The sequence below is a fragment of the Silene latifolia genome, chromosome 4 (genome assembly GCF_048544455.1).
Source record: "Silene latifolia isolate original U9 population chromosome 4, ASM4854445v1, whole genome shotgun sequence".
Lineage (NCBI taxonomy): Eukaryota > Viridiplantae > Streptophyta > Magnoliopsida > Caryophyllales > Caryophyllaceae > Silene > Silene latifolia.
The window spans coordinates 56,452,489-56,465,023 of record NC_133529.1 but is presented as its reverse complement, the minus strand read 5'-3'; the positions used below and the strand labels follow the sequence as shown (position 1 = coordinate 56,465,023).

Sequence of the window (12,535 nt, the reverse complement as noted above, 5' to 3'; positions counted from 1 at the left end):
GCATTAACATGATGCTTTGGTAATTTTGAGGCTTCTTCAAGTCTAGCCATAGCTTTTTCAAACTTCAAATTGATTGTGTCAATGTGAGCACTAAGTTGCGCACCCAATTGAGTAACGGAGTCCACTTCATGCTTTCCTCCTCTAGTAGCCTTGCGAGGTCTACTATATTGTGAGTTATGGACCGCCATTTCCTCAATTTTGTTCCATGTTTGATTGTCATCAACTTCGGTGAACATTCCATTTGATCCCATGTTGAGAATGTTCCTTGAATCTTCATATAGACCGTTCCAAAATTGTTGTACCAAGAACCACTCGCTAAGTCCATGATGAGGACATGAGCGACAAATTCCCTTGAACCGCTCCCAAACTTCATACAAAGATTCTTCATCCCTTTGCTTAAAACCCGTAATTTGAGCTCTTAGCATGTTAGTCTTTTCCGGTGGGTAGAATTTTTTGTAGAAATCTAGAGCCAATTTCTTCCGAGAATCAATTCCGAGAGTGGCCTTATCAAGGCCCTTCAACCATTGTTTCGCGGTGCCAATTAGAGAAAAAGGAAATAAGACCCATCGAATTTGGTCTTGAGTTACACCGGTTTGAGAAATCGCATCACAATAGTCACAAAAGGTTTCCATATGAGAATGAGGGTCTTCACTAGGCATCCCCCCAAATTGGTTCCTTTCGACTAATTGGATAAAGGCGGATTTGGCAATAAAATTTCCGGTCAAATGTTGTGGTGTGGGAGTACCGTTAGGTAGGTTCTCCTCGGTGGGTAGGGAATGTGATGAAAACTTAGGCATTGTGGGTTGATTTTGTGTGGTATTTTGTGTTGGGTTCTCCTCACCTTCTCTTGAAAAAGGGTTGATGAACTCAATAGTTGGTTGAATATCTACAACCTCACTAATACCTCTCAAATTTCTCCTAGCAAGTCTTCTATTGGTTGTCAAAGTTCTTTCAATTTCACGATCAAAAGGTAACAAATCACCTTGTGACCTTCTAGACATGCAAAATATCAAACAACTCGAAAACAATTAGAACAAACCTTGAGGAGTTTTACTTCCCCAAGGCAAAGAAAGACACAACTAATAACAATATAAGAAAATCTAAATCAAGATAACACCGTCCCCGGCAACGGCGCCATTTTTTGGTCGGACTAACTACTAAATCTTTTCGGTAACTTGTCGTTAGGAGCACCTAGACCAAAACAAAATTTATAACTTCACAAACAACTCTACAATTAGTAAAGAGGCAAGCAAAGGTCGGATCCCAAGGGACGGGAATTGAGATGAGATTTCTATTGAAACTAGTGGTGTCTTAGGGGTGTCACAATTTGGGTTGATGTAGAAGGTCACTAAACTAAATATCAATGAAAGTAAACAAGCAAGATGAATTAAAAGGGTTGTAAACAATTGATAAAAAGCACTAGGGTGTCATGGGGTCATAGGGGAATCATGGGAATTGATCATACAAACATGTTCTCAAATTATAAGCAAGCAATTATTGTTGTGATGGATTGAGTTGGGTTATATCTTACAATCCTAGGAAAGTTTGGGTCCCGGAGCCGAATCGATTAGATTGTACAACACCTACAAGTCGACTTAATCTTCCCTACTCAACAACATGCATGGTCTAATGAGACTCGAGTTGGTTTATGTCTTACAAGTCTCATTGAAAAGATAGGTGATGGGTAAAAAATGCAAGGATTCATAGGCTCGCATTTCATCAAACATAACATGTGCATGAGTTGAGATCAAAACAAGCAAGCAAATAAACCATGAAAGCATATTAATTTAAGCATGAATCATTCCCCATGTTGGTTTCCCCTAATTATCCATTAACCCTAACTAGGTGACTACTCACTCATTATCATGTTGATCCTGCTAGCAAAGTTGTCATTCATACCAACAAAGTAAAACATGATGAATAAATGAAAGTAATTAACAATAATTAAAAAGGGATTAAGAGGATTATACCTACTAATGATTCCAATAATAAAGCAAAGAATAAAAGAAGTACTTGATGCTTGATTGAGAGGTTGTCAATCTCCCAATAATAACCCAAATAATCTTCAATTACCCAAAATAAAGGATGAACAAAAGAGAGATTAAGGAAATAAAACTTGTATTAAAACTTGATTAATTGTTGATTACAAAACTAAAGAGAGATTTGATTGATATTAACTACTCTAAGAATTGGTAAGAAGAACATGCTCTTCTATTAGACTAATGGGGTATTTATAGTGGAAATTAGGTGGATGCATTAGGGTTAACTAAGGGCTCAACTAGTAATTACACTTTTGAGATTTGAGCAGGGAAACGCCGGTATTTTTCGAAGGAAGGGCATCTTTCTTTGAAGCTTGAAGAAACGGATTTGTGTTGGACTGGAATCCGTGCGTCTTAGGGACGGGACGGCCAGATTTGTGAGGCTCTGCCCGGGCGTCTTCAAGGGAATCCGTGCGTCTTCTGGGCTTGCTGCCCGGGAGTCTTTGGGAGAAGACGGGCGGATTGTGGAGGTGGAGGACGGGCGTCTTCCAGTCAATCCGCACGGATTGCTGGACAGCTTCACTTCTTTCTTCTTTTCTTCCTTTCCTTCATAAAATCCTTGGGGATTTCCCCGGGGATGCAAGGATCCTTTCGCGTCATTGCCCAACTACTATAATATGTACAAAGGCCTTCTAATCTTGTCTCTCCTTGATGCTTGGTCATTGAATTCAATCAATTTAGTCTCATTTTGCCATGAAAATGCAAGGTTTGCACTCCTTTCCTACCAAGGACACAAAACCTCAAAGAATATGCAAAACAAAGAACTAAAGATAATAAATGACCCAAATATGCACTAAAAAGCATGGGAACAAGGCTAATTCGGGGGCTAAATATGCGCTAATTATGGTCACATCATCTACGTATCATTTTTATAGCAATTGGTTAATGTTGGTTAAACCCTAATTTGGGGAATTGGGGGTTTTTATGGTTTGTATTGTTGTAGTAGTAATTGTATAAATGTATGTATAGGAGGAGGGTTCGTAGAAGAGAGGTTTTGAGACAGCTGCTAGATCGTCTGATTCTGTGATTGCTTTCCAGGTAAGGTTTCCCTACTCAGTATTAATTACATGATGTGTTTGGTGGTTTCATTGTGATTATTGTTAAAGTATATTGTTGGTGGTTGTGACGGTTGTTGGTTATATTGTTGGTTGTATTATTGATTAATATCGTTGATTGTTGTTGTTTCTGTCTGTGGTCTTCGGGGTGCATCCCTGGCTGAGTGGAGTCACTTGCGGGAGTAGCTTCACGCCCTTGATTCGCCTTATGTGGAACCCGCCACCGAAGGGATGTGCACATTAATGAACATGGGTTTATCGCTCGATGGAGATGAGCGGGGCTTAGGTGGGAAGGGCTGCGGTCCCCCACTAGCGGTGTGGAGTATCTGTTGCGATGGGTACTATGGAAGGACTACACACTTTAGTGTGTAGTCAGTTGTGTGGAAATTGATTATGGAGACTTGGGTTGGATGTGACGATTGAGCTGTTTGGCATTTGTTTTATTGTGATTTGTATTGTGTAATTAGTAATGACCCAGTTTAATTGTTTTAAAAACTGTGGTGATCAATTCGGGGATGGTGAGCAGTTATTGAGCAGGTTTGATATGATGCATATGGGCTAGCTGGGATGAGTCATCACTTACAGTTAGAAGAGTCTTCCGCTGTGTCAGACGATGTCCTTTAGTTAATCAATTTTGTTAGCAGACAGTTTTGGTTTGGTTGTATTTCATTTAACAGTTTGGCTTGAGACATGTAATCACTTAAACTATATATACTTTTAAAGTATGTTTCTTTATTGTCTTATGATTATCATTGCCTCGGGTAACCGAGATGGTGACGTTCCTATACCTGAGTGGTCATGGTAAGGCACTTGGAGTATGGGGGTGTCACAAAGTGGTATCAGAGAGACGATCCTGAAACCTGTAACCAATGAATCTAATGAACATAGGGAGTCAATTAAAATGAACCCGGGGTAGAAGTTGTATGAGCTAATGCAAAGGCTTGGGAAACGTCCTAAAGTCGCGAACTCGCCTTACAATTTTGAACCGGTCACATGGGGTACGTGTCGGGATCATATGTGTTATCTTCTGGTTTGTGTATCTATATAGTAACGTGTGGTGTGGAACGATGGATGTGTGAATGTGGAGGATAGGAGGTATGGAGTAAATGTTGATCGATAAGTGACTTGTATGATTGGATGAAGGCATGTTGTTTGTTTTATAATGTGGCATATTAGTGATATGAAGCAAAGTTATTATGTTGAGTATATAAAGAGCTGCGTTTATACATATGAATTGTTGTTGTTATTGTTATGTTAATAATATAAAGGTTGTAATGTATAGTTGGGAAAGAAAGATAAGCATGCGTGTAGTGTTTACGAGTCAGCATGGCTCGATCGAGTGGGTCTGACTCGATCGAGTGGGTAGTTTACGTTTTCTGGGCAGAAGCGAGATTTTGGGCACTCGATCGAGTAAGTAGGGGCACTCGATCGAGTGGGGTCAGCTCGATCGAGTGGCTAGTCAGCTCGATCGAGTGTGTTTTTGAGCAGTGTTCTGATCAGGTTCTGGAGTCGAGGCACTCGATCGAGTGGCCTCAACTCGATCGAGTGGGTTTTGGGACTCGATCGAGTGGGTTTTATACAGGTCGTATGAATGTTTTGGGTTATAGTATGAGTGTTTATGTCTACCTTTTTCTATATAGTTACAAGATGCCGCCAAAGAAAACCGCCTTGTATGCTAGAGCTGAGAGTATGATGGTTGATGACATAGTAAAGATGTTGGAGCACCAAGATGCTCTTACGGAAGCTTTGAAGAGAGTGGGAAAGGATAAGGAGGTTGATAACTCCAAGATTAGTATCCACATATCTAGGTTCAGTCCGAAAGAGTATAAGGGAACCGGGGCGCCAATTCTTCTGGATAATTGTCACAGAGAGATGGAGAATATCCTGGAGTTGGTGCACTGCCCGGATGAGTTAAAAGTGGAACAAGCTGCGTTCTACTTGAGGGAAGCGGCAGGTGAGTGGTGGGATAAGGTCAAGGTGAGTGCTAGGGAGATGTATATGAAGCGGGGACTAGCTCCAATACCTTGGGATGAGTTCAGGAGAGCCATGAGACGTGAGTTTGTGCCAGAACATGTGAGGAGTAAGTTGAGGGAGGAGTTCAATGAGTTTAAGATGACATCTGATATGACGGTGGCTGAGTACTACCGTAAGTTTAATGAGAAGTCCAGATACGCTGAGGATATGGGGCTGAGTGAGGAGAATCTAGCTTTGAGGTTTGAGAAGGGGTTGACCCCCAAGATTATGGAAAAACTACCGGTGGGAGTCCTTACAGATGTTAAGGAAGTCTATGAGAGAGTTGGGAGGGCTGAGAGGTTGGTGGAGATGACCAGGGAGAGGGGTGCTGAGAAGAGGAAGGCTGAGAGCGAAGGTGGTGTTCAATCCAACTATAAGAAGGGTAACCACACTCAGGCGAGAGTATATTCATCTGGTGCAGGGTTTAGTACTGGGGCTTCATATGGGAGTGGTAGCAGTAGCTGGGGAATGACCTGTTTTAAATGTGGCGGTGTAGGCCACAAGAGACATGAGTGCACCATTGCGGTGAGTGAGGGTTTCCAGAGACCGTCCCAGGGGAGCTTTTCACAGGGTCATGCACAGAGTTATGCGAGTAACAGACCGGCTGGGTCATAGAATAACATGGGAGGTCAGAACAATGGTGGGGGCAACCGCAATGGCGGTAATTCTTATCAGAAACCAGCTATGAGTACCAACAACAACCAGGGGTCGGGTGCTAAACCGGCTACCTCAGCTAGTACTGTCCAGGGAGGTGGGCAGAAGAACAGTGGCAAGCTGTTTATGATGGAAAAGAAAGCAGCTGAGGACGACGCTCATGTTATCACTGGTACATTTCTTGTTAATGGTGTTTATACCTTTGTTTTGTTTGATTCGGGAGCGTCACAGTCGTTTGTATCATCGAGTCATGTTAAAAGGTTGGGTTTGAGTGAGTTTGAGTCTGTAAGAGAGGAAGTTTTTATACCTTCGGGGGAGTCTGTATCTTGTGGGAGGTTGTATAAGGGCGTGTCTATGATAGTTGGGCAAGTTGATCTACCTGTAGATTTGTTGGAGTTTCCTTTAGATGGGTTTGAGATGATAGTCGGAATGGATTGGTTGGGAAAGTACAAAGCTAAGATAGATTGTCATCAAAATAAAATTTCTTTGAGAGGTCCTAAGGGGATTAGCGTGTCTTATCGTGGGTTTGTTGTCGAACCCAAAGTTAAGTTGATTGCAGCAGTGACCTTGAAGTCCTATCTGAGGAAAGGGTGCCCGTTGATCTTGTGCTATGTGAGGGATCACAGAGTGGAGAGTCCGACAGATTGAGCGATACCGATTGTGGGGAGTTTCCAGATGTCTTTCCAGAGGAGATTCCAGGGTTGCCACCAAAGAGGGAGATAGATTTCAGTGTTTAGCTGAAACCGGGGACGGGGCCAATCTCTAAGGCACCGTACCGGATGGGTCCTAAGGAGTTGGAGGAGCTTAGGAAGCAGCTGGATGATCTTGTAAGAATTATCATATTAATTCTCTATTATGTGGACCTAATTATTGACGTCAGTCACTCTAATAGATAATAGCTAAATATGATGTTTCGGGTTTTTAGTCGGAGTAATAGACTAAGTGGATTACGGTTAATGTTTACAGGCCATTAACATATTAGGCCCACTTATCTAATTATGCCCCTCCTGCCACCTATATAATAAAAGCTACACCTGTTTGTGGTTTTAACCTAATTCATATTCATTAAGAGAAACACACAAGAAGAGAAACACACAAGAAGAGAATTAGAGAATAAGGAAGGCAGGAGAAGGCTAAAGATTGAAGTTTATCTTCTTGTTGATTTCAAGGAATCTCCTTATCAGATCTAATGACTACTCCACGTAAGTACTCATCTGTAATTATCACTGCAATCAAGATCCTCTAAATTTATGTTTACATGTGGTATCAGAGCAGGATTGTGATTGCAGTTATAGTTCTGATTAATGTTTCAATTATGTCTTTTGAATGAAATTAATGTTTAATTAAGATGTTATTATTTTCATTCATGGTTGATTGTTTACTCGTTTGATTATGATTGTTTCCGCTGCCCTAATTGAATTATTTCAATTCTTATGATGCCCTAATTGAATTATTTCAATTCTTATGATGTCCTAATCGAATTATTTCAATTCGTATGATGTTTTTATTTTATTGTTTATGGTTCTTTAGCGCACATCTACACTATTCACGAGCACTGTTCACGCAGAAAGTTACTGTTCATCAGTTTTGAGTGTCGGATTTTGATGTTATAATAATGTTTTTCGAGTGTAAACGGCGTTCTAAACCAGAATGCGTAGCAGGGTTAGCGTTTTTAAGCCTAATTCTGACGTCTTCATTGAGTTTCAGGACGTTTTTTGGTTAAAAATTATGTTTTTTGTTTTATTCATAATAGTTCTCGATCAAGCTAATGTTTCACTCGACCGAAGCTCTTAAGCATGAATAAGTACCTTCTCGCATTATAGTTTACGATACCTTATGTTTGATTATGTATGCTCGTGTGATATTTATATTATTAAGTACATAAGTTAATATAATTATCATGTTGTTGTTATAAGCCTACATATTATTTGTGTAAATATATCATTTGATATCGAATGTAAGAGACTTTCGCATTATGACAAATTGAAATTCACCACAGTGATTTCGTCTCGTACGCGATCAAATCTCATAATGGAATCATATTGAACATTCACATTAGGTTGAGGTTCGCCACAGTGGACTCAAATTATGTAGTGAATTTCCGACTAAGCATCTAATAGGGTAAAGTAACTTGTATTAAGGTTTTACCCACAGGTAACCTGACATTAAAGTAAAACACCCATTAAGGAGAGTAAAGTAACTTGTATTAAGGTTTTACCCACAGGTAACCTGACATTAAAGTGAAACACTCATTAAGGAGAGTATACTCTGTTATGTAATTAAGCATGTGTAGGTTGTCCACAGATACTATACTTGCCTGATGAATGTTTATGAGTTACTCATTTAAGTTTCAAGTCTTAGTCATAATTGCTATTGTATGTTAAACTCAAAGCCTAATGTTTTGAGCATTGTTCATAATGCGCAAAGACCGTTGCAAAGCTCTCTCAATAACTGTGTCCAAGCTGTTCCACAACTTGATGGTACTAATTACTCAGAATGGAAAGAGCATCTCGAGTTCTATTTAGGGATCCTTGAACTCGATCAAGTGCTTATCGGTCGGCTCGGTGAACCAACTTCCGATGCGAGTAAAGAAGTACTTGAAGAGTATAACTGGTGGAAGAAATCTGATAGTCTTTGCCTAAAGTTTTTGCGTCTTACCACTGCACCAAACATTAAGTCCTCCATTTCGGAGACAGGTCAGTAACACGCCAGTAAGTACATGGAAATCATTAAGAACGCTTTCGGACTACCGATAAAGCGGTAGGCGGAAGGCTTATGTCCGAACTTACCACTGCTAAGTATAATGAGAGTGTAACCACCATGCAGCAGCATGTGTTACACATGACGAATCTGGCAGCTAAGTTGGGAAAACTGGGCATGAAAGTTGAGGATCCGTTCCTCGCCCAGTTTATCATCAACTCTTTGCCTGATAAGTTTGATGCTTTCCATCTTCATTACAACACTATTAAGGAAATTTGGAGTGTTAATGAATTGACCAATAAACTGGTTCGTGAAGCGAAAGAATCAAACAGAAAGATGAGGTTGATGCCTCAAGTAAGAGTACTGGCTTATCTCAGGCACATCATGTGCATCATGTAAGCGGGAAATCTAAAGGTAAGTTTAGCAACGAAAGGGCATGAAGTCCGCCCTTCGATAAGCTGTCTGGATCTGCATAAAGAAGGATATTAAGAAGCAGGAAAGTTGTTTTTTCTGTAAGAAACTTGGGCACTTTCAGAATGACTGCATAAAGCGTAAAAATTGGTTCGAAAAGAAGGGTAAGCCTTTGGCTTTAGTATGTTTCGAATCAAATTATGTTGAAGTTCCTTCTAATACATGGTGGCTAGATTCAGGCTCTAATGTACATGTTTCGAATTCCTTGCAGGGATTCCTTACGACAAGAACCATAAATCCAAATGAGGCCTCCTTATACATGGGGAATAAAGATAAAGCCTCCGTAGAAGCCATTGGAAGGTTTAGCTTGGAATTAAGCACTGGATTTAAGTTGAAGTTGGAGGATACCCTTTATTTTCCCTCCTTCGGACGCAATTTAATTTCAGTTTCTAAGTTAGATAATGATGGTTTTAAATTAAGCTTTGGACAAGGTTGTTTCAAAGATGTTTCGAGACAATATTTTTGTTGGTTCCGAATTTTGAAAAACGGATTGTATCGAATTTATTTAGATAAATTGTTTTCAGAATCTCTTTGTGTTTCTCATAATGTTTCCCTGCATAATAATGTTAGTTCGAAACGTGGAAGGTCTAATGAAAGTTCCTCCTTCTTGTGGCATAAACATTTGGCCCATATTTCAAGAGAAAGAATGAGCATATTGGTTAAAGACAATATACTACCTTCTCTTGATTTTACGGATTTTGGGACGTGTGTGGAATGCATTAAGGGTAAGCAAACCAAACACACCAAGAAAGGGTCCACAAGAAGCACTGCTCTTTTAGAAATTATACATACAGACATATGTGGTCCATTTGATGTTCCTTCCATGAGCGGAGAGAAATATTTCATCACCTTTATTGATGATTATTCACGTTATTGTTATCTTTACCTTTTGCATGAAAAATCTCAATCAGTAAACGCTTTAGAGGTTTACATTAAGGAGGTGGAAAGGCAATTGGGAAAGAAAGTGAAAATCGTAAGGTCGGATAGGGGTGGGGAATATTATGGCAAATATGATGAATCAGGACAACATCTTGGTCCTTTTGCAAAACTCCTTGAAAGTTTGGGTATTGTCCCTCAGTACACAACTCCTGGTTCTCCATGGATGAATGGTGTTGCTGAGAGGCGTAATCGAACCCTATTAGAGGTCATGAGGACAATGATGAGTAATACCAATCTACCCATGAAGTTGTGGATGCATGCCCTTATGACTGCTTGTGTATGTTGGAAATCGGGTTCCCGAAAGCGCTTTCAAAGACACCATTTGAACTGTGGAAAGGATGGAAACCGAGTCTTCAACACTTACATGTATGGGGATGCCCAGCAGAGGCACGCATTTATAATCCACTTGAAAGGAAGCTTGATCCTAGAACAATTAGTGGTTTCTTTATCGGCTATCCAGAAAAGTCCAAAGGGTATAGGTTTTACTGTCCTATACATAAGACAAGAATTGTTGAAACCGGAAATGCGAAATTCCTTGAGAATGGCGAAGTTAGTGGGAGTGATCAGGTAAGGGATGTCGTCGTCAATGAGGTTAGGGTGGCATTTCCAGTTCCTTTGCCCCCAATTTCTATTGATGAAGTTCCACATAATGATAATGTTGACTCAGTCAATATTGTGGAACCTAATGTTGATGATCCTCCACTCCCGAATGATAACATCGCCACGAGGTTGTTGATGCAAAGACTGAAATAACATTAAGAAGGTCCACAAGACCTAGAAGGCCAGCTATTTCAGATGACTATGAAGTATATCAATGTGAATTTGACATTAGTGTGGATAATGATCCGGTTACGTTTTCACAAGCTGTGAATAGTGATGATTCCGATAAATGGATTAATGCCATGAAAGAAGAGATGGAGTCTATGGCTAAGAATGAGTTCTGGGAGTTGGTCAATTTACCAGTAGGTCATAAGGCTGTCGGCTGCAAGTGGGTCTTTAAGACCAAGCGCGACTCCTTAGGTAATATTGAACGACATAAAGCCAGACTGGTAGCTAAAGGCTTTAATCAGAAAGAAGGCATTGATTATAATGAAACCTTCTCTCCAGTTTCTAAGAAGGATTCTTTACGGATCATTTTAGCTTTAGTAGCTCATTTTGACTTAGAGCTACATCAAATGGATGTGAAAATGGCATTCTTGAATGGGAGTTTGGAAGAAGAAGTCTATATGGCTCAGCCTGAAGGCTTCATTATTGATGACAAAGAGGACAAAGTCTGTATATTAAAGAAGTCCATTTATGGGCTTAAGCAAGCTTCTCGGCAATGGTATATTAAGTTCCATAATACCATCACCTCCTTTGGGTTTCAAAAAAACACTGTTGATTAGTGTATATACCTGAAGATCAGTGGGAGTAAGTTTGCATTTTTGGTCTTATATGTCGATGATATACTCATCGCAAGCAGTGATTTGGGACTATTACATCTAACTAAAGATTTCCTGTCAAGCAACTTTGAGATGAAAGATATGGGAGAGGCGTCCTATGTGATCGGGGTGGAAATATCTCGAGACAGATCACAAAGGACATTAGGGTTGTCTCAGAAAGCCTATATCATGAAGGTCTTAGAAAGATTTAACATGGTAAAATGTAATCCCAATGATGTTCCTATTCAGAAAGGGAATAAGTTCAGCTTAAGTATGTGTCCTAAGACTGAACTAGAACGAAATGCCATGAAAAACTTTCCTTATGCATCTCTAGTTGGAAGCTTAATGTATGCGCAGAGATCTGTACAAGACCGACATAAGTTTTGCAAAGTGGGTATGTTGGGTCGATATCGGTCCAATCTGGAATGGGTCATTGGAGTGCGGCTAAGAAAGTTTTAAGGTACTTAAAGGGAACAAGGGACAAAATGCTCACTTATAGACATACTTGATCACTTGAGGTTATTGGATGTCTTGACTCGATTTTGGAGGATGTGTGGACTCAAGGAAAAGCACCTTTGGTTATGTGTTTGCTTTAGCTGGGGGGGCAATCTCCTGGAAGAGTGCTAAACAGATAATTATTGCCTCATCCACTATGGAAGCTGAATTTGTAGCATGCTTTGAGGCTACTATTCAAGCTTTATGGTTGCGGAACTTTATTTCAGGGATTAGCATTATGAATTCTTTGCAAGGCCGCTGAAAATTTACTGTGATAATGCCGCAGCTGTCTTCTTTTCGAAGAATGATAGGTATTCTAAAGGTATAAAACACATGGAAATGAAATACCTATCAGTTAAGGAGGAAGCTCGGAAAAACACTGTGTCAATTGAGCACATCACGACTAGTGCCAATATAGCAGATCCTTTAACTAAGGGGTTACCTCCAAAGACATTTTTAAAGCATGCTACTGATATGGGTCTGGAGGATAATCATTAAGGCTTTTCGTTTGTGTTTGGATCATGCTAATATTTTGTAATGATGACACTTATGTTTTGATTAATCAACTTATGTTTTCTTATGTTGATGGTTTCCGAACGATTTTCTGTATCGTATTACTGTTATTGTATTACTGTTATTGTATACATTATTATTGCACGATTAACAAAATCAGTCCTTTTCCTCAAGGACATTATCGGGGATTATGTTTGCTCCTTTTACAGACTGATTATTCTAAATGATTGGTCCG

General features: G+C 39.9%; 1 non-coding gene across 1 annotated transcript; it reads left to right on the top strand.

Annotated features, from left to right (window-relative positions):
- Positions 1 to 318: 318 nt before the first annotated feature.
- Positions 319 to 425, top strand: LOC141654261 (small nucleolar RNA R71). The gene has a single exon (XR_012547823.1). It is a non-coding gene; the product is annotated as a small nucleolar RNA R71 (small nucleolar RNA).
- The last annotated feature ends 12,110 nt before the right edge of the window (positions 426 to 12,535 follow it).